The sequence below is a fragment of the Lynx canadensis genome, chromosome B3, assembly GCF_007474595.2.
Source record: "Lynx canadensis isolate LIC74 chromosome B3, mLynCan4.pri.v2, whole genome shotgun sequence".
NCBI lineage: Eukaryota > Metazoa > Chordata > Mammalia > Carnivora > Felidae > Lynx > Lynx canadensis.
Window position 1 is genome coordinate 135,009,974 of NC_044308.2, and position 21,823 is coordinate 135,031,796.

Consider the following 21,823-nt stretch of genomic DNA (forward strand, 5'->3'; position numbering starts at 1 on the left):
GCACAGATGTCACCTATAAGTTTGCATGTGTTTTTCTTTGGCTCTTTCTGTATATTACTCTGGCGCTCCCCCAAACCTCACACTCCTGAACCCAGACAACATCAAGAATGTGCCAGGTGATGTGTTTCTGTGCTTCCTTGATTCACCGTTCTGATCTTTTTGGTCTCTTTCCTCATTCAGTACCTGTCTCCTTAACATGGTGATCGAACACAGACTACAGAAGCCACCGCCTGTGTTTGAATCCCAGTTCTGTCTTTCACTACCTGTGTGACCTCTCCAGGCCTTACTTAGCCTCTCCAGGCTTCTACGATGGGAAGGATAATGGTGTCTCCCTCATAGGGGTGCTTGCAGGAATTAGTGTGTCTAAATTACTTAGGACAGAGGCACCTGGGTGGCTTAGTCAGTTAAGCATCCGACTCTTGGTATCCGTTCAGGTCATGATCTCATGATTAGTGGTATCGAGCCCTGAGTCAGGCTCTGTGCTGACAGCATGGACCCTGCTTGGGATTCTCTCTCTCCAAATAAATAAACAAACTTTTAAAATAAATAAATAAATAACTTAGGACAGTACCGAGAGCACAATAGAAAATTAGAATCATATTTGTTGGGCCTTATTATCATTATTATTATTACTAATTCTCCTGCAAGATTAAGCTAAAAGGAAGAGTGGAATGAGCCTACACAGAGGTTTCCAGGCTCTGGGTAAATCCCATCCAGCGTGTGCGCCCGCCTCGTAGTCCCTTGTGGGAGGAGGGAGCCACCAAGCTTTTGAGTCCCCCTGTGGCCGTGGTGGCCGCAGCGGGGGACAGCCTGAGGAGGAAGTGGGCAAGGGGAAGGCCCAGGCCTGGGACTGGGGCCTTTTGTTGGGATTTCCCACGCAACTCAGGCAAAGGAGGGAGACGAGGGGATCCCCCGAACACAGGAGGTCAGCCTCACCCGTGGCCCCCCAAGGAAGGCTCACTTGGACCACCTCTGTGGTTCTGTGTGCTTGGATCCCCCTCTCCTTCCTTGTTAAGAGTTTCTTTGCGGGGCGCCTGGGTGGCTCAGTCGGTTGGGCGGCCGACTTCGGCTCAGGTCATGGTCTCGCGGTCCGTGGGTTCGAGCCCCGCGTCGGGCTCTGTGCTGGCAGCTCGGAACCTGGAGTCTGCTTCAGATTCTGTGTCTCCCTCTCTCTCTGCCCCTCCCCCGTTCATGCTCTGTCTCTCTCTGCCTCTCAAAAATGAATAAATGCTTAAAATTAAAAAAAAAAATAAAAAAAAGGTTCTTTGCAAAACACTGACCCAGTCGCTCAGGCTAGTGATACTGTGGGGACGAACAGCTCTGAGCAACAGCGGCTGCTGTCTGAGCTCTACGCAGGGACGGGCGGTGAGCACTCCGAGCAGGCATCACCATCTCCTGCACCCCCAGTCTACCTCTGTTCCGCTCCGAGGTGAAAAGAAGGCTTTGCCGTGTCTGGGTAGCTAAGCTACCACTTAGCTTCACAGGGACCCTCAGAGGCCAGCTGTGTGTGCGTGGCAGGTGGGGGCAGAGAACCAGCAGAAGAAGGCACTAGGGCCGGGGACGCAGGGAACACAGGAGCAGGCTACAGGATGGACGGAGGCTAGGCCAGCTGAAATGGCTGAAATTAATGAAACGCTAGCCCCTTTTCATTCATCCGCACCCTTGAAGATGGTGACACGGACACATTCACGTGACGGCATTTTTTCTGCTGGCTGCCAAACAAAAACAAAAACAAAAGAAGGAGAAGGAAGAAAAAGAAAATGAGTTGGCCCTGTCTCCAGAAGAGGAACCATCAGACAGGGACGGATGATGTGGTCTGGCCCCTACAGAAAGCCACTGCCTGGCCTGGCACTCAGTCTGAGCCACAGGCCCCATTTCGGGGGCAGCCCCACGGTACTCCCTGCATACTCCCTGCTACCCAGGCTGACCCCCTGGCTTTAGAAAAGCTGGCGTGTTGAGCTCAGGCAGGGTTTCTTCTACCCTGAACAGATCTCCCACTCTGAGGTCTGTGGTTTGGGGCCAAGTAGTTGAAGCTGATAGATCCACCTGTGATTAGGAACAAAGCCCACCTCACTGGTAAACTTGGTGAATGTCGTGCTGATTGGCACTGATGTGTTATCGCCACTGGACTGGGGGAACCTTTAAACCAAGGAAGAGAGAAATTCTAGATAAGTGTTCCTGGGCAGTAGAGATCTGTATGTATGGGCAGGTCAGAGCATCATCAGGAGATTTGCACTGCTGCTCTTGGGTTTGAGCCCTTCACCAACTGACCCACCATCCTAGAATGAGATTTAGCCCATATTTGGACCACAGCATGTTAAGTCCATAAAAAGGGAAGGAACGATCATCGTTAACGTCGGGGTTGGGAAGGACAAGGCAAGCTCGTGATATTTTATCAGGGAGGCAGTACTCCCATAGTTGTGAGTTACACTCTAGTCAAAGCAGAGCTCTTTTGAGAGCATGCGCTCTGGAAAGGCAGATGGTTCTTGATCTTTATTCTGTCTCTCTCACCTTGGGACATCAGACAAGCTACTTATCTGTGCTTCAGTTTCCTCACGTACAAAATGGGAGCACCTGCAACAGAACCAACTGTCGGAGGGTTGATGAGTGAATACATGTAGGGATGGGGGACAGTATCGCCTGGTGGGAGGAAAGCACTCAACAGCATCGTAGCCATGTTATCATGATTTATAATAAGTAATATATGTTTGGTCTCCGTTCCAGTTCCTGGCACGGAGCTCCCCAAACCCTTGGAATTTCCTGAGTGTTAGGAGCCATAAAGGTGTCTTGATATTCATGACAAGTCCCTTTCAACCACACCAGAGTTTGTACAAAGACCTCAGTGAGGGCTGGGGGGCGTGAGGTGTTAGTTGCCAGGGAAACCAATTGCATGATTGGAGGGTGGGAACTTTCTGTTCCACACCCTGACCTCCAAGGAGGGGAGAGGGGCTGGAGGTTGAATCAGTCACCAATGGCCAGCGGCCGACAATTTAATCATTTAATGCATGGCCAATGCATCCCCATGTAGTGAAGCCTCCCTAAAACCTCAAAAGGATGGGGTTCAAAGAGCTTTTGGATTGGGGCAACATACTTTGCCCTGTGAACATCTTCCATCTGGCTATTCGTCATTTATATCATTTTATAAGAAACTGATGATCTAATATGTAAGATGTTTCTCTGAATCCTGTGAGCCGCTCTAGCAAATTAATTGAACCCAAGAAGGGAGCCATTGCAACATCCCATCTGTTACTGTTTGGCCACAGGCACCTGGACTTGTAATTGGCATCTGAAGGGGTGGGGCAGGGGCCCATCTCGTGGGACTGAGCCTTTAACCTGTGGGGTCTGCCGCCACCTCCAGGGGGACAGCATCAGAATTGAGCTGAATCGTAGGACACCTGGCTGGTGGAGGAGAATCGGTTGGTGCGGCGGGGAAAGAGACCCGTTGGAACTGATATCAGAATTGGAGTAACTTTGGGGCGCCTGGGTGGCGCAGTCGGTTAAGCGTCCGACTTCAGCCAGGTCACGATCTCGCGGTCCGGGAGTTCGAGCCCCGCGTCGGGCTCTGGGCGGATGGCTCGGAGCCTGGAGCCTGTTTCTGATTCTGTGTCTCCCTCTCTCTCTGCCCCTCCCCCGTTCATGCTCTGTCTCTGTCTGTCCCAAAAATAAATAAACGTTGAAAAAAAAAATTAAAAAAAAAAAAAAAAAAAGAATTGGAGTAACTTTCCCAACATCACCGTGTTGTCCCCTGGACGGCGTGGGGATGTTTCTGAGGAAGAGCTGTCCCAGCGTCCGCATGGAGTAAGCACTCTCAGTAAACACTACCAGTCATCATTTGCTGTGGGGATTGAAAAACATCAACTTACACCTCAAAACCATTGTTTCCTGCAATGCCTTGTTTCCAGAGAACTCCTCTAAGAGGCTGATTCATTCTTTTTATCACACAGCGGTTGTTACCCAGGGAGGTTTGGGCTAAAAGCTAACCACAGTTTGTTTCTTTCTGGTTTCAGCAATTCCCTTCTCAGCCTCCAAAATTGGGGTTGGTCCAGGGAAAAAAAACCACACCACTGGATCATTTAACTCCAAGAACTTTATTGTAAAACTTTGATGAATTTCTTTTTTTTTTTTTAATGCGTTCAAATTTTTGTTTCATTCCAGTATGGGTAGCAGACAGGGTCACATTAGTTTTGGTTGTACAATAGAGTGATTGACCCCTTCTGTACATCACTCACTGCTCCTCACAATAAGTGTTCTCTTCACCCCCTTCGCCTGTTCCCTCCCCCCTGCCACCCGCCGTGAATGTGTTTTGAATCATGGTGGTGCATATAGTTTTTCGCCTCCCTTTGCTCACGACACGACCAATTGAATATGTTCTAGATGGCTTCGGAAGGAGGACACTTACGATGGGCTCTGTAAGACATGGCTCCTGACATCGGATCCATAGGGCAGACATACACACACACTCACACACACACACACACACACACACACACACACACACACACATACACACACACTTAACCAAAAGTGCAGGCTAGACTCTGTCGTAAGTGCCAGAATGTGAATGGGTACTTTAGAAGTATCAAAATTGATTACTTTTTTTTTAAGTTTATTCATTTATTTTAAGAGAGAGAGAGAGAGATTGAACGGGGGGAAGGCAGAGAGAGAGGGAGAGAGAGAATTCCAAGCAGGCTCCACACTGTCATCATGGAGCCTGACACAGGGCTCGAATACACAAACTGTGAGATCATGGCCTGAGCTGAAACCAAGAGCCCATCACTTAGCCAACTGAGCCACCCACGTGCCCCCAAACAGACTACTTTTGGCTGAGGGAGATATCATCTAGGACTCCTTGGGCCGTGAGGTGGGAAATCACTGTGAGGAGGAGAAACTGAGACCACACCCTGCGGGGCTCAGACGCAGGAAAGAGATTCAGGGAAGGGTGGGCGGTGTTGGGGGTAAGGTGATGAGGGGAGCCAAATCGACGATGAGGCTGGGAAGGTGGGATTGGGCCGGGTCACCATGGGCCTTGACAACCACCCCCAGGTGTCAGGGTCTCACTCTGCAGCATCTTGGGAAGGCATGGACACACTTGGAGCAGGAAGTGCCTGGATGAAACCGGTGCTTCCGAAGAGAGCTGGGCTGTGTGGTTGGGGGATGGGATGGCCCTCCCTGCCAGGAGCAGTAGGAGCAGGAGGAGTGAGGGTTTGAGAGACCTGCCCGAGTTAAGGGCCTCGGTGATGGCGGTGGCAGTGGTGGGAACGGGGCAGGGCAGCAGGGCCAAGAAAAGGGGCGGGGCCTGGAGTGGCCATTGCAGGGGGGTGGGAAGGGAGTCCCTTCCAGTGGATGAAGCCTCCTAAGAAGGCAGGATACTGCACCGCCTCTCTGGGGCACAGCAACACAGGGACTGCCGGGAGTTCACGTTGCCCTGAAGAAGTGGGACACAGGAAGAAGTTTTGACAGAGATGAGAGAAACTTCTAGAACACAGGGCCTTGGAGGCAAGAGAAGGGGAAGAGAGGGAAATGGGTTTGTGGGAGTGAAGGTTTCACGCCAGCACCAGGCCCGAGTGGGTGGCCCGTGTGCACAGTGGCCACCACCTTCAGGGGCTTTGCAGCTTCCGAAAATCTGTCCAAGGGAAAACAGTCCAACCCAACTGTTTCAGAGAGCCAGGGTTCTTTGTGCAGCCACCCCTCTTTCGGGGGTGACTACAGAAGTGTCAGGGGTCCTGGGCTTTCTGTCACTGGAGAGCGGGGGAATGTGGATTATCTTAGCTCAACGTTTGCATCTGGGACTCTCACCTTCCTCCCTAGCTGTTTCTGCCTCCCTCTGCCACCTCCTCGGAAAACCTGCTCTCTGGAAATTCTCTAGCCAATAAACAGATTTATACTAACATGTGAAAGACTAACATCACCATAAAGTTGTGCTCACAGCCGTGAGGGTGTGCGTCTCAGTTCTCAATAGGAATAAAAGTTATAGTAGTGATGTTACAGTGGTGCAGTGTCAGGCCTCAGCCTGCAAGGAGTGGGAGTTGGTTTGTCCTGGCTGTCCTGAAATAGCAGAGGAGGGGGAACCTACCTGTTCTAGAAAAGGCTCATTCTGACTGTCAAAATCCTCCTGAGGCCCACCGCTCACCCGGGCCCTCTCCTTGGGTGGACAGTGAAGTTTCCTAATGTGCTCTCCTGTTCTTGCCTGTTCAGGGCAGTTTCCCCCCCAGTGTAAAGCCCCCCTGGGAGAGTAATAATGCCTATGCCCTCATCTGGAACCACCCTGCCCCTTTCTTTCCCCTCCCTTGTACTCACCAGGTTCAGCCCCCTCCACCTGTGCTTGGATGCTCTCCCCAATCCCTTCGGCCTTCGTTGTCTGTTCCACATTTTCCTATCTCCTCTGCCCCCACTGGCTGGAAGCTTCCGAGGGTTTGTGTGTTACAATAGATGTGGTCCCCACAGCCCTCATAGAGTAGAGCTGTAGCAAGTGTTCAGCAAACACCAGGCCATTGATCAGCTGCTTTATAACACCTCACACTCGAACAGAGAGATGGCCTGGTCCAGAAGTCCTGAGAGGGTGGGCTTTCATGCCCAGTGGACCCAGATTCAAATCCCTTTGTTTTCATTGGCTGTGAGGTCTTGGCAATGTTGCTCAGTACTCTGCCTCACTAAGTCTTGGTTTTCTCAACTGTGAAATGGACTCCTAGTGATGGCAAACTCACACTACACACAGGAGGTGTTCACAAAAGGTGAATTGCCCTCCCCCTTCCCTGACTTCCCGCCTTTCCCTTTGGCCTGGGTCTTAGGGTTAGAAAATCTAGATTTACATTCACTTCTCCCACTAAACTAGCTCTGTGAACTCTAGCAAGATGTTTGACTCCTGGGACTCACTCTCCTTTTTTTGTTAAACGTTTATTTATTATTAAGAGACAGAGAGAGACAGAACGTGAGCATGGGAGGAGCAGAGAGAGGAGGAGACACAGAATCCGAAGCAGGCTCCAGGCTCTGAGCTGTCAGCACAGAGCCCAACGCGGGGCTCAAACTCACAAACTGCGAGATCACGACCTGAGCCGAAGTCGGACGCTTAACCGACTGAGCCAGCCAGGCGCGCCCCCCCCCTTTTTTTTAAGTTTATTTATTTATTTTGAGAGAGAGCGAGTCGGGGAGGGGCAGAGAGAGAATCCTAAGCAGGTTCTTCACTGTTGGCACAGAGCCTGGTGCGAGGCTCAAACTCACGAACCATGAGATCATGACCTGAGCTGAAGTCAAGAGTCAGATCCTTAACCAACTGAGCCACCCAGGCACCCCTCTTGGGCCTCACTTTCAACCACAAATGGAGTGAATGATGTCTGTAAAGAAATTGTTATGAGGAACAGACAAGAAGACATATGTGAATACACCTAAAACCAGGCAGAAATGCAAGAGTGACACTGCATTCATTCATTCATTCATTCATCCACATATGTATGTACCTAGGATCTGTTGAGGACCGTGATAAGACCAGATGCTGCTCTTAAAAAGATCGCTGGGGAAGTTGAGTGGGTTGGGACAAGAGTGGAAGAAACAAAGCCAAGTGCTTTGTGGCTCTCCTGGCGACCCTGTGTGGAGGCTCGGCTTGCTCTAGGAGGATTTCCCCAGGTTCAGGACGTGTGAAGAGATGTTCTTACAAGTTTTAGGTTTTCTCCTGAAAGAGAAAGTCAGTTGCTACCTCTGAGCACCTCTGGAGCACCTCCGAGATGTACTTTGCTCTGGGAGTTTCGAGACGGCTTACCACTAGGAAGCGTGAGCAGCGTTAGGGCCGGTGGGAGCTTGGGCAAAGCCATGGGTGGGTGTCATTGAACTGGGTTTTAATCTGGCTCTCCCAGTCACTTGCTGCGTGACCTTCAGCAAGTCACTTGATGTTTCTGGAACTCCTGGGGGGAGGGATCCCTGACCTCACCTGGCAAGAGATGGATGCAAAGTGCCTTGGAAGGACAAAGCCCCACACAGAGAGAAGGTGCTATTCATTGTTTGCCTGACCCTAGACATCCCAAGCCCTTGGATTTTTCTAAAGCCTTGCCGTGGCTGAGGAAGACACCTGCCTCTCCGTGTCTAGGCAGCTGGGCTGGCCTCTTGGGAAGCCACGTTATGATGCCTGTCCCGCCAACTTCTTCTTTCTGCCCAAACTATTTAAGGAAGAAGTCAGAGGTGAGACCTTCTGGAAAGTTCTGTAGAAAAGGACTGGTGTCTTCCGTGGCTCTTTGTGTCCATCTCCTTTTGTCTGTGGAGGCTCAGTGAATAGTTTCCACTGCTTTTTCAGCAGTCCCAATCTTATCACATACGCTGTGTTGTGCTTATTGTTTGTTTGTCTTCGTTTTGGTTTTCATAGTGGAAACTTTTAAGGAACTTGCCCCAGTAGGACTTCCCCTGCTGGAATGTTCTTTAATGTAGGCATTGTTCTCAGTCCAAGACTGCCCTGAGCAGCCCCCAGGTGAGACCCAGTTCCCCAATAACTAGGTCCCACCATGAAATCTTATGTAGCTCTAGCCCCAGTTACTGGGGACTTGCTGTGGGCGAGCCACTGTAATGCACTCACTGTGTGCCAGGGACTGTACTAGACTCACTGTGTGCCAGGCACTGGATGGGCTTGTATAGAAGCCGTTCCTCTTGTCTTCGCCACAGCCCTAGGAAGCAGATGCTAGGACCCTCATTTTGCCACTGAGGAAATCGTGCCCATGAACGGAGCTGGGGTTGAACCCAGGCTGTCACCTCCACGTTCAACGTGCCTCCCCCGAGCCAGGTTGTTTCTTGTCTTTTCTCCCGTGGTCCTTATGCAGGAGGCTCTCCAAGTCAGGAGGAGGTGGAGGAGAAGGAGGCAGCGCAGGCGATCATCGAGCATGTCTAAGGACTTTGGAATCACCCTCCGAATCTGAGGCCTAAGCCTAAATTATACCCAAGTCCTTTGTGTTCATGGCACAGAACCAGAGCTGGACCGCAGGGCAGCAGAAGGGGACTAGGTGGTTTCAACAAGGACAGCCGTGCGGAGGACGAGTCCCTCGAGTCAGTGGGTCACCTGAGTGCCAGGCCTTTTGATGGTTCTGCCTCATAACAACCATCTGAAAGTGGATTTGGCTCAGAGCTGTGGTTTTGGTGGCACACGGGAGACAGCTCGCTCCGGCCTGTGCGATGTGAGCAGGCACGTTGCTCCCCGACTCTGGGCTTGATACTAGGAGTGCTTACGTGCTGGGAGCTGGCCACTGCTACAAAATTGAGGTTTCTTTCCCGAGAGAGCTGGTCATTACACATTTGCCAGCAGGCTGCCTCTCGGTTTCCTCATCTGTAAAATGGGTGCCCACCTTCTAGAACCATTGGGAGCTGATGTCTATGTGCATGCTTTCCAAACTGAAGCCTGGAGTGTGTACATGTAGATATGAAGTGTGCATTTACATGCAATCTGTTAATAATTCTTATATGAAAAACTGTATCTTTATTTATGTGGTTTTTTTTTATTTTTTTAATGTTTTTATTTATTTTTGAGACAGAGAGAGACAGAGCATGAACGGGGGAGGGTCAGAGAGAGAGGAAGACACAGAACCTGAAACAGGCTCCAGGCTCTGAGCGGTCAGCACAGAGCCCGACGCGGGGCTCGAACTCACGGACCGTGAGATCATGACCTGAGCCGAAGTCGGACGCTTAACCGACTGAGCCACCCAGGCGCCCCTTTATTTATGTTTTTTAAGTTTATTTCCTTATTTTGAGAGAGAGACACAGACAGCATGAGTGGGGGAGGGGCAGAGAGAGAGAGCACCCCAAGCAGGTTCCACACTTTCTGCACAGAGCCCCCTGTGGGGCTTGAACTCACGAACCATGAGATCATGACCTAAGCCAAAATCAAGAGTTGGATACTCAACCAACTGAGCCACCTGGATGCCCCAGCTGTATCTTTTTTCTAAAACAGGCAGGTGCGTGTGTGTTGGTTGTGTGTAGAAATAGGAACTACGTCAGAGTCGGGGTGGCCCAGCAGGTGTGACACAGATTCCCAGAGACACCACGTGGATCACGTGACACGGCAAGCTGGTCACAGACAAGGTCACATTCGAGACCATGAGGTACTTTCTAGTGGGAGGCTGAGAGCCTCCTTCTTATTGGTGTCCGAGTCCCGAGGACCAAAGCCCTGTCAGTCTTTGAGAAGAGAGCATTTTCCGTGGCTTCCTTGACTGTAGTAGAAGGAACCAACAGATCCAGGCAGACCTGGATTTGAAGCCCATCACTTAGCCCCTGGTTGAATGTGGACAAGAGCCTGAGCCCATCTGAGCTCAGTTTCCTCGGCTATAACATATGGGTTTGGGGGGATGCTTGGGAGAGGGGCCTGTGGGGTCTTGGCACACGTAGCTGTGTGCTGGGTTGGTGTTAATTCTGCTCTCTTGGGCCCTCCCCATTTTCACTGCACTGTCTTAGGACTCCAGGTGACCCCGAGTGTGGAGAATGTGGCTCAGGGCTTGGTACAGGAAGCTCCCTCTACACAGCCCAACCTAGAATGCTCTCCATATGCCTCTTCCTCTACTGAGTTATGACACAGAATATTTACTGGGAACTTGCTGCGTGCCCGGGCCTTTCCTGGGTACAGTGAGAGACTAAGGATGTAGGATACTGATAGCAATCATCTGTGGAGCGCTTTGTATGAATTAACCCATTTAATCTGCACGTCAGCCCTAAGATATAAACACTGTCGTGTGGCAGATTCAAGATGGCGGTCCTTTCTTTGACCCTGTTCCCATCAAGGTGCTACAACCCCTCCCCTTGAATCTGGGCTGGCGTGGGGCTGCTTTGGCCAACAGAGGAAAGCAGAAGGGGCAGTATGCCAGTTCCCTGTGTAGCTTTTAAGAGAACTGGCAGCTTCTGCTTGGACTCTGGGACCCCTGGATTGCCATGTAAGAAATCTGATGACTGAGACCACCACACCGGAAAGACCACCTGGAGACCATGCAGAGAGGGAGCAAAGCCCCAGAGGGCCCGGCTAGCCTAGCCTTCCAGCCTTTCCTGCCAAGGCGCCAGGCATGAGTGAAGGCTTCTGGATCCTCTGGACCAGGACAGTCCCCAGCTGAATGCCACCAAGTGACCTAGTCAGTGCCATGAGCAGAAGAATCTCCCAGCTGAGTCCTGCCCAAATTCCTGACCCACTAAACCATGAGCTGCAAAAAGATGGCTGTTTTATGTTGCCAAATTTTTCAAGTGGTTTGTTACTTAGCAATAGATAACCAGGACAAGTATGATCCTCGTTTTACAGGTGAAGAAACTGGGGCACAGAGAGCCTAAGTGGCTTGCTCGAGGTCACAGCGAGTAAGGGGTGGGTCCAGGGTTTAGACCCAGCAGCCTGGCTCCCCAACATGTATGCTTAACACTCTGCTGTACTGCTCTTGAGGGCCAAACATGGTTATGCTCTCGAGGAGACTTCTACCTGCTTTGGGGTGCAAGGATCACGCACACTACATTACTGGAGAATTGTATAAAGCGTGCACTTATTCATCTACCCAGTTTAAGGACACTAGGCCATAGGGATACACAGACGATGACATTAAGAAAGTGTTAGGATTTTACTGCAATTAGCGGAAAGAGCTCCAACGCTGGAGGGTGAGTGAGACCCCGGGGGGAGGAGTGAGGAGGAGCATGGAAGGCTGCCAGCCAGTCCAAAAAAGGCCATGGAGTCATAGGATGCTGGGGTGTGTGCAAGGGAAGCTTAGTTGCCTGGAGTACGGGGTGTGTGGAAGGAAGGGACAGGCAGAGACGGGGACCGTTGCCCGGGTCGATCCCAGGGCAGGGTGCTCCCAGGTCCTGATGCTTGGCCTTTATCTAAAAGACCTGGGGAAGAACCCCCGGCAGAAGGGCATTAAAGATGGGGGGACGTGGGACGCCTGGGTGGCTCCGTCGGTTAACTGTCCGACTTCGGCTCGGGTCATGATCTCACAGTTCATGAGTTCGAGCACCGCGTGGGGCTCTGTGCTCACAGCTCAGAGCCTGGAGCCTGCTTCCGATTCTGTGTCTGCCTCTCTCTCTCTGCCCCTCCCCCTGCTCACACAGTCTCTCTCTCAAAAATAAATAAAGATTAAAAAAAATTAAAAAAAAAAAAAGATGGGGGACGTGGTCTGATGTGCCTTTCACACAGAAGCCCCCCACTGCTGGGGTGGGCGGGGGGACAACCCAGGATGGAGACCAGAGGAGAGCATGGTGGGGCCCACACTGGTGTGGATGGAGGAGACACTTAGGAAGAGGAGTCACTTAGGCAGCACAGGTGGGCAGAAATGGCTGAAGAAGGAAGAGGGGCCTGTAAGCACCGGGTGTCAGGGACCTGTGGCAGTGTCACCCTAGGTCCAGGGGAAGAATGGTGGGTGGGGGTGACAGCAAGGGACACGGGGAACCACCGTGCCCAGGAGAAAGAAGCCACCACCATCACCCCAGTGCTTGGAGCAGTGCCTGGCACATAGTAGGTGCTCAGCAAATATTTGAAGAAACCCATGGGTCCAGGGCTCAGGACGGAGATTTGAGAGTCTCGGGGGCATGAGATGCTAACTCTGCAGTGACCCTCCATGGTGGTCGCGCCCTTTGGGGTCAAGATACCCGTTTCCATCTCTGTTCTTGCTGCACCACCGAGTTGCCATCTGGTAGCTAAAGGGGAATTTGGATTAGGTGACGGGCTGGAGGAACCTGGGGCGGGAGGAAATGCCTGAGGATGTGGGGCCCTGACCCCTGGGCGGCCACAGGAACTTCCCTGTGTGAGCAGTCTCTTCTCCGTGCAGCAACAGTGTGTCCTTTCCTGACCAGGGGTATTTATGGTGATTCAAGAGAGCACCCGGCCCTATGCCTATGGGGACATGGGGGGGGTGTCTATAAATAACACCCCTTTTGTCCACCCCACATTCAGAACCAGTGAGGAGCTAGATAAAAGATCAGAGCACCCACTCGCCCACTGATGGGCTGATTTTGGGAGTGCCGTTTGACCCTACAGCCGCAATGCAGTGCCCTATCGCCCCCGCTGAATTTGCTCCCCAGAACCGTAGGCCTCCCCCTTGGCAAGGGCTGAGCCTGCCCCGGGATGCTTGCAGAGAAGCAAGCTGTGTCCTGAGCCCTGGGCTGGATGTTGCCAAGCTGGCGTTCCAGCAGCATCTGGAAGTAAGTGAAAGGTCATTTGCCCCGAGGCCAGTCCCTAGTTCTTGATTCCATGACTCCGTGCATGGCACTGATGGGGAGGAGGATGGGAATGCGATCCCTGTGATTCAGAGTCCTGGTGGGTGCTCCTGTCTTCCATCCAGTTCCACTCTAAGCACCGATGTTGGGCACCCGGCGGCAGGCTAGGTGTGGGCATCCGCAGCGCCCATGGGCTCCTGCCAGTTGTCCCGGGAGCACAGACCGGCTTTCCCTCCGCAGCAGGATTTCTGAAACTCAGCATACTTTAAGCGTCCAACTTCGGCTCAGGTCACGATCTCGCGGTCCGTGAGTTGAAGCCCCGCATTGGGCTCTGTGCTGACAGCCCGGAGCCAGGAGCCTGCTTTGGATTCTGTGTCTCCCCCTCTCTCTGCCCCTCCCACGCTCATGCTCTGTCTGTCTCTGTCTCTCAATAATAAATAAATGTTAAAAAAATTTTTTTTAATATCTAAAATATCCCACTAGTAATTTTTTATCTTTATGATTTATGGGACTGATAATATTTTCAATATTTGGGGTTAAATAGAATATATGATTAGGATTCACTTGACCTGATTCTGTTTACCATTTCCAACGTGGCTATAGGAAACGTTAAAATTGCACGCATAGCTTGCATGTTGTTTCTCCTGGATGGCGGGGTCTGGAGAACCAAGAGCGTGTGCTTTGTGAGAGCGCGGGCTGTAGAGTCACGTCCCGGGATCACTTCCCAGCTCTCTGTGACCTCTGCCGAGCCACTGAACCTCTCTGGGCCTCCCGGTTTTTGTAAGTGGTCGTCGCTTTTCTTCTAGACCTCAGATTAAAGTTTGCAAACCGGGGGTAAGACCCTGAGGCCGGGTTGTTTCCTGAGCTGGGTTGTGCCTTGATGGGTCCTTCCGTGGGACTTGGGGGTGTTCTCGCCAATAGGGTGGTGCCTCAGGCCACCTCCTTTTCTTCCTTTGGCCCAAGAGAGCAAAGTGTCTCTTCTTGATGGAGACAAAGACACCTGCCGATCGCTGAATGTGAGCGGAGGCGCAGGTGGATGGCTTTCCCAGACTGGCAGCTCATTCCCTGTGGGTAGTTAGACCCCCAGATGGCAGGCGGCATGCCTCTGCTTTGCTGTCCTCCACCCCTCCCTGCCCCTTCTCCCCAAACTCCTCCCTGTCTGCTTACGCGTGATTTAGTCTTCCCTGACACTTGGCAGTTCACTCATCTGTCTAACGTCGCCCCTTCTGTTTTGGCCTCTGAACCCATAAATAGTTCCCAGGCAAAGTCCCCATCTGCATCGTGACGATTAGCTCTGTATTCCTTTTCCCCGACTTACGGCCTCGTCTGCACAGTCGCTAACTATGGAAGAGCGCCATCCAAGAAAAGGAATCTTTCGTTACAGCTCGAACCGTGTAGCCGCAGCTGTTAGCGGATGTGGCTGCCAGCGTGAGGCTCGGGGGCGATGCTTTTAGCGACAGCAAATGCCGCCCGGGCTGCGGTATCATCCCGGCAAGGTCCTGGCTCTGGGACAAGGGAAAGGAGGAAGGCCTGACTCCAGCTCTCCCGAGAGCTGGAACACAGCATGACGCGGTGTAATCCTGCTCTAAATCCGAGTGTGTACCCAGCGCCAGGGCCGGAGGGAGGGAGGCCACGGGTCTTCCTGGGAGGGTGTCACCCAGGGGACGTGGGGCTTGCCTGGTGACAGGGGAGGAAATGCGTGGCCCGTGGGCAGGCGTCTCTGCTAGCTGACCTATTCACTTGAAGCAGGGACCCAATGAGTGCATTCCAGCATGAAGTACTGGGACGCCCTCCCTCCACCCCAGGCCACCTCTCTGGACAAAAAAAAAGGCACCTGATATACCAGGCACCCAGGCTGGTGGCACTTAATCATGACTGTGGCCTTTGGGCCATGTGTTTAACCTCTCTGAGCCTCAGCTTCCTGGCCTGTAAAATGAGGATAATGGAGTTGCCGTGATGATTAAAAATAGAGACTGGCACACAGTAGGCACTTAATAAGTGGTCGATATTATTATTGCTATTGTTATTATTATTCTGAAACCTTGAAAACTGTACCCCTCCATTATTAATCAGGAGGCTTAAAGCCCATGTTTCCTAAAGCCAGGAATTTGGGAGAAGGGGGCAGAACAACCAGAATAGCAATCAGATTCCAGAGAGCACCATAATCAAACTCTGGGGAGCACCCAAATTAATACTGGCTCACAGCACAATGATGTACCTTCCCTGGACCTCAGTTTCCTCATCTATGCAGTGACAGAGCTTGGACCAGACGTGTCTCTAAGGGCCCTTCCTTTCTGGCTTTCAATGGTTCTCAGTCCAGTGGGAGGGGCATTTGGGTGTGGTGGAGTCTCCAGTCTGAGCAAATTTGGGATGTGGGATAGAACTCAGTAAAAAGACATTGCAGTACTTTTTCATCTTAAAATTCTTAAGATGAAATTACTAGGAAATTGCTCCTTATGCCTACTGCAACCAGCAAAGATGGCCATGACTCACATCCAGGGCTGCCATAGACAGTTGCACAGCTTGTGCACTGTCCAAAAGTGCCTCATTGGTGGGAGATGAACTCCAGCTGGTGTTCTGCTTGTCAAGTTGTACAGTTTAGGGCAGGGCTACAGCCACCTGGAAGAGAAGGCACCTTTCTGCTCCCTTGCCAGATCCTATAACAGAGCATTAGGGGCATTTGGAAGCAGCCCCCTGTTTGGACCCCTGCCCATGACTGGCAGTTCCTCCCTGTTCCTTTCCCTGTCAGCCTCCCTGCAGCTCATGCCCCTCCTCTCAGGGACCCGTGGTTGATGGAGGAGATGTGGTGGGGGTTGGGAGGGGAGCTAAGGAAGGATGATCTTACACTGAGAAGCTTCGGGGCTCAGAGGGGATGGAAGTTTCACAGAGGGAGGCTCAGGCGAGCTTGTAAATAGACAATCAAGGGGCTCCAGGGCCAGCCAATGAGCCAGAGGCCAAGGTGTCTACCTGGACCGTCGGTACCAGGCAAGGAGAGAGAGAGGAAACTGTCTCCAGCACATTTTCAAATTGTCATCCTCTCCAGGTCCCTGAGCCCTAACTCGCCCCTCCGGGCTCCCTCCCCAGCCCTTTGGACCTCTGTGTTCCCTCTGGTGCAGGGGCCGCTGCTAGCCCTCACTCAGCACCTCTGCAGGGTACCACTCTGACCTCTGCATGAGGAGCCAGAGGGCCAAGGAGGGCCTCGGTTACTCTTATCATCACATGGCGGTTTCAGGAAGCAAGTCTCTGAGAGTAAGAGCTTTGGTCTCTGGGCATGTGGCCGATGGAACCGGGAGCCCATGCCTGGTCGGTACCGTTCCCGCATGGGCTTTGCCTGGAGGGAGGCAAACCACTCTCTCCACATGGCAAACCACGAGGGTGTCCACCACTCGTGCTCGGATCTATGCCTGCCCGGAGAGCACAGCCGACCTCCTGCCTAGCGTGGGACTCTCTGTGCTCCCTCCTGGCCGCTTCTCCTTCCGCTGGGACCAGCGATCCCACAAGCCCTAGTCTGGCAGCACCCTTCCTTCAGGCAGGGAGATGGCTGTTCTCCCATTTCACAGGTCAGGCAGCTGCTGCGGGAGCTTCTGGACCGCGAGATCGTGACCTGGCTGAAGTCGGACGCTTAACCGACTGCGCCACCCAGGCGCCCCGGGAGCTTCTGGAAACAAGTGGGCGCCAGAGCTGGGCCTGGACCCACAGGGTCCCCGGACTCCGGAGAAACTGCTACTCTCCCCACTTTCACCCCTGGGAGCAGGGGCAGTAGTTTTCATCTACTGCAGAAAATCGAGCCTTTGGACAGGCCCGATGAGAGTAGCAAAGAGGCCTTTTCCCACCTGAGCCACAAACTGCCCAGGTGGCGGTTCCCATGGCAACCGTGCTGCTGGACCATCAGAAAGTAACTGCGGCCTTCCAAGCGGGGAAGGAGCCTCGAGGGGTGGGAGGCATGAGGACCAGCGGGCCTGGCTGCACCTGCCAGGCCTGCCGACGTCTGTCCCTCCTGCTTCCCAGTTGCGAACCATTCCCCAGCCTGTCGTCACAGTGGCTTTTTATTCTCAGGTTCTGCGCCTGTGGCCTTTCCTGTCGGGGACCCAGCTTGAGCGATGTCCTATGGCCAGACCATTGGCAAATTCCCTGTCATCCTTCTACCTGTGAGGGTGCCTCTCAATTTCTATATCCACCTACCCTTTTTATCAAGGTGATGAGCACAATAAATATTTGTGGAAAAATGAATACGTTATGAAAATGTCCTAGCTAAAGAGGAACTCTGAGCCCTTCAAAACAAAACAGCAAACAACTTGAGTACAGAATGAGCAAAGAGGGGTGCCTGGGTGGCTCAGTCGGTCAAGCATCGGACTTCAGCTCAGGTCATGATCTCACGGTTCGTGAGTTCAAGCCCCACGTCAGGCTCTGTGCTGACAGCTCGGAGCCTGGAGCCTGCTTCAGATTTTGTGTTTCCCTCTCTCTCTGCCCCTCCCTCACTCTCTCTCTCTCTCTCTCTCTCTCAAAAATAAATAAACATTAAAAATTTTTTAAAAAATCTACTGGGCACCTGGGTGGCTCAGTCGGTTAAGCATCCGACTTTGGCTCAGGTCACGATCTCGTGGTCTGTGAGTTCCAGCCTGCGTCCGGCTCTGTGCTGACAGCTCAGAGCCTACAGCCTGCTTCGGATTCTGTGTCTCCCTCTCTCTCTGCCCCTCCCTCACTCTCTCTCTCTCTCTCTCTCTCTCTCTCTCAAAAATAAATAAACATTAAAAATTTTTTTAAAAAATCTACTGGGCACCTGGGTGGCTCAGTCAGTTAAGCATCCGACTTTGGCTCAGGTCACGATCTCGTGGTCTGTGAGTTCCAGCCTGCGTCCGGCTCTGTGCTGACAGCTCAGAGCCTACAGCCTGCTTCGGATTCTGTGTCTCCCTCTCTCTCTCTGCCCCTCCCCTGCTCACACTCTGTCTCTCTCTCTTTCTCAAAAATAAACATTTTTTTTTAAAAGGCTAGAGAAAAATGTAGACTCTTTACAGTTTCTCTGCTTACTGAGGTCATATATTCTCATTATAAAGCTCCCAGAAAAACACAATCTAGGCAGTGAAATTCAGTCCACTCCTTTTTTTTATGTAGTGGCTTTATTGAAAGATAGCAATATAATATATTTAGTTCACACAAGTCACCCACTTAGGGGGCTCCTTTAGCGGCTTTTGGTTCAGAGTAGTGTATCCCCACCCTAGTGAGTGTGAGGACATTTTATCACCTCAAAAAAGAAGCCCCGTGTTGCCCAATGTGTTTGTACTTAATGCTACTGAACTGCACCCCTAAAATAGTTAAAATGCTAAATTGTGTGTTTTTGTAGCTCAACACGATTTTAAAAAAAATGAAAACCATATCATCTCCCTACCTCTCCTCCCTCCCCCACCCCCGAGCCCTAAGCAGCCACTATCCTACTTTTTGTCTCTATAAATTTGGTCCACTCTCGATTCCAGCCCCGGAGGGCCTGGTCAGCCCGGCTGTCCCTTTCAGAGTCCTCCTGTGTGCCCAACACGGTGTCAGGTGCAGGGCAGGTGATGAGGAAAGTTAAGACCTGGTCCTGCTCTCAGGGGGTCCACAGTCTCATGACCTCACATCACAATGTGAGCATACGTATGACGTTTCTCTGATGGGAACATGTGCGGTTTGCATAGTCCCTCCTGTGTGCAGCTTTCCCTGGGGGAGGTTGGAACACTCGGGAAAGGTTTTGGGCCGGAAGGTAGACATAGAGCTGAATCCTGAAAGTGGCGAGGGGCAAAGATTGCAAACCGTAAGAGACTTTTAAATACAGAGAACAAACTGAGGGTGGAAGAGAGTGGAGGGGCAGGGGGGGTGGGGAGGGGAGCAGGGAAAATGGGTGAAGGGCATTGGGGAGGGCATTGTTGGGATGAGCACTGGGTGTTTTATGTAAGTGATGAATCATGGGAATCTAATTCCGAAGCCAAGAGCACACTGTATATACTGTATGTTAGCTAACTTGACAATAAATTATAATAATAATAATAATAATAATAATAAGATGGATTCTTGTGCATAGGGCAACAGCACGAGCAAAGGCCCAGTGGTAGGAATATGGACTGTGTTGACAGGATAAAGTGAGGAAAATGGGCCCCCCAAGGGACAGGTTTTCTTTTGAGGAGCCATACAAAATAATGCCAAGCAGAGCCACAGAATCCCTTCTACCTCCATGACTGGCTTACTGGTTTAAAGTTACGGTTTAGTAATCCTGTATTGTCACTGACTGAGCGTGCTGTGCACCATTCTAGTGGCTTCTGGGAATGAGCATTGCTTATGAGTGGGTTCATTAGTGTCCTAGGACCGCTGTGCTACTTGTGGTCCTAAAACAACACGGGTTTATTTTCTCGCAGTTCTGGAGGTCAGAAATCAACAATCAACGTGTTCGTTGTTTCTACAGATCAGGGAGAATCTGTTCCACGCCCCTCTTCTAGCTTCTGGTGAAAACTAGCACTCTCTGGTGTTGCTTGACTCATAGAGGCCTTGCTCCAATCTCTGCCTGCATCGTTATGTGGCCTTCTCCTCTCTGCATTTGTGTCCCACGTCCTTACGCATTTTTGTAAGGACACCATTCATGGGATTTAGGGTTCACCCCAATCTAGTCTGACTGCGTGTTAACTTGATTATACCTACATAGACCCTATTTCCAAATCAGGGTTAGGGCCTCAACATACCTTTTTGGGGGACACAATTCAACCCATAACAGGTGGATACTTTATTATCCCTGTTTTATAGCTGAAGAAACCAAGGCACAGAGAGGGTAAGCAACAGAGTGACGGAGGCATGTTCACGTTTGGGCAGTTGGGCCCGGGCGCCCACACACGAGGCACCAGGCCGGTACAGCACAGAACTCTGGACGGTCCTGGAAGCTAAGCCCAGCCAACATTAGGATCGTCGAACGCTTACCCATTTGCATTAGCCCGTGCTCCAGAATGATGTGAAGCTGTCTGTCAGCACTCCCTCAGGTCTGAGGTGTCCCTTTGGACTCCTGCGGGGGAGAGCGATGAGCCATCCAAAGTGTCCCGAGGCCTCTCTTCCTCCAGGGTCTCCCCCCAAGATAGACACGCAATACACACAGTGATCTCCCAAATTGCGTGCCACACACTGTGCTGGGTACTGGGGGAGGGGAGACTCAGATTTGGGCCACACCCTGGCCCTGGCATGCAGGAGCTCCCCCAGGGGTGTCCGTGGTGTGAAGGGATGCTGTCCCCGCAGAAGAGGGAGTGGCTGACTTTATCTTAAAAGTTTCAAGTGTGTCCTGCAAAGGTCAGACATGTCCCCGTGTCCCCGTGGCTAGGGACAGCTACTAACTGTTGAGTACGCGCACCAGGTATGCTAGGCTTTCTGCATGCATCGCTACTAGCCTCCCCTTGAGAGATTCGCAAGGAAGTCTTTATTTACTTCCCCGCTTGATAGATGGAGCTCTCTCTACCTCTTGAGGCTACAGGCTGTCTTTTTTGGCCCCGGGCTCCCTTGGCCTGTCGCTTCTTGAGAGAGTCGGTGATGCCCCAAATGCCAGCACTAGGTGGCGCTGTGGCCCGCCCCAACTGCTACTGATTCACAAAGGGTGGCAGTTCCAGGGATGGATGTTTCTAAGTCATTTGTATGCACCTTCCAAGTACCACTGGTACTTTAATCTACTTAGTATTTTTTTCTTGGGGCGCCTGGGCGGCTCAGTCAGTTGGACTCAGACCATGATCTCATGGCTAGTGAGTTTGAGCCCTGTGTCGGGCTCTGTGCTAATAGCTCAGAGCCCAAAGCCTGCTTTGGATTTTGTGTCTCTGTCCCTCTCTGTCTCTCTTTCTCAGAAATACATAAACATTTAAAAAAAAATTTACTTAGCGTTTTTCTTTAAACTCCCTTTTAAAGTGTCTATGGGAAACCATTACTTCTTTGCCGTAAATAGATGATGAGTGTAACTTCTTTTTAAAAATCCTGTTAACCGTTTAGAACAGTGTCTAGTACGTTGAAAGAAGGCAAATATAAAAATAAAGCTATTCAGAGGCGCCTGGGTGGCTCAGTTGGTTAAGCATCCAGCTTTGACTCAGGTCATGATCTCGCAGTTTGCGGGTTCGAGCCCTGCGTCGGGCTCTGTGCTGACAGCTCGGAGCCTGGAGCCTGCTTCGGATTCTGTGTCTCCTTCTCTCTCTGCCCCTCCCCCACTTGTGCTCTGTCTCTCTCTGTCTATCAAAAATAAATAAATGTGAAAAAAATAAAAAATAAAATAAAATGATACCAAGCTATTGGAACAAAACATGTTGGTTCGTGTGTGCCCGTGTCGCAGAGCACAATGCAGTGAAATGCTGTCCTAGGCTTTGAAAACAGAACAGCCTCCTGTCATCTAGATGTACGGTTGGAAGGGCTCCTTCCTTTTGCAGGTGGTGGCCCTGACCCATGGTTGGAGCCAGGCCTGGGACCCAGGTCCTGACTTCCCCTCCACCACACAGATTGGAGAAGAACCTTAGGAAATTGGAACTGAAGTGTGGCCCTCTGTTTCTTGGTATCTCTGGTGCCTGAGAACGTTCACTGCGGGGGATCCCCAACACAGGGAGCATCACCTGTTGGGCATATGGAGCCCTGGGATGACAGTCAGGGGTCGTGAACTTGCATGACAGCCAAGATGGGCAGTGGACTTCGACCAAATGGCTTA

At 51.6% G+C, this 21,823-nt stretch overlaps 1 protein-coding gene across 1 annotated transcript in view; it reads left to right on the forward strand.

Annotated features, from left to right (window-relative positions):
• RIN3 (Ras and Rab interactor 3) overlaps positions 1 to 21,823 on the forward strand; it is a 125,142-nt gene that overhangs the window by 57,555 nt on the left and 45,764 nt on the right. The gene's annotated exons all lie outside the window — the stretch shown is intronic.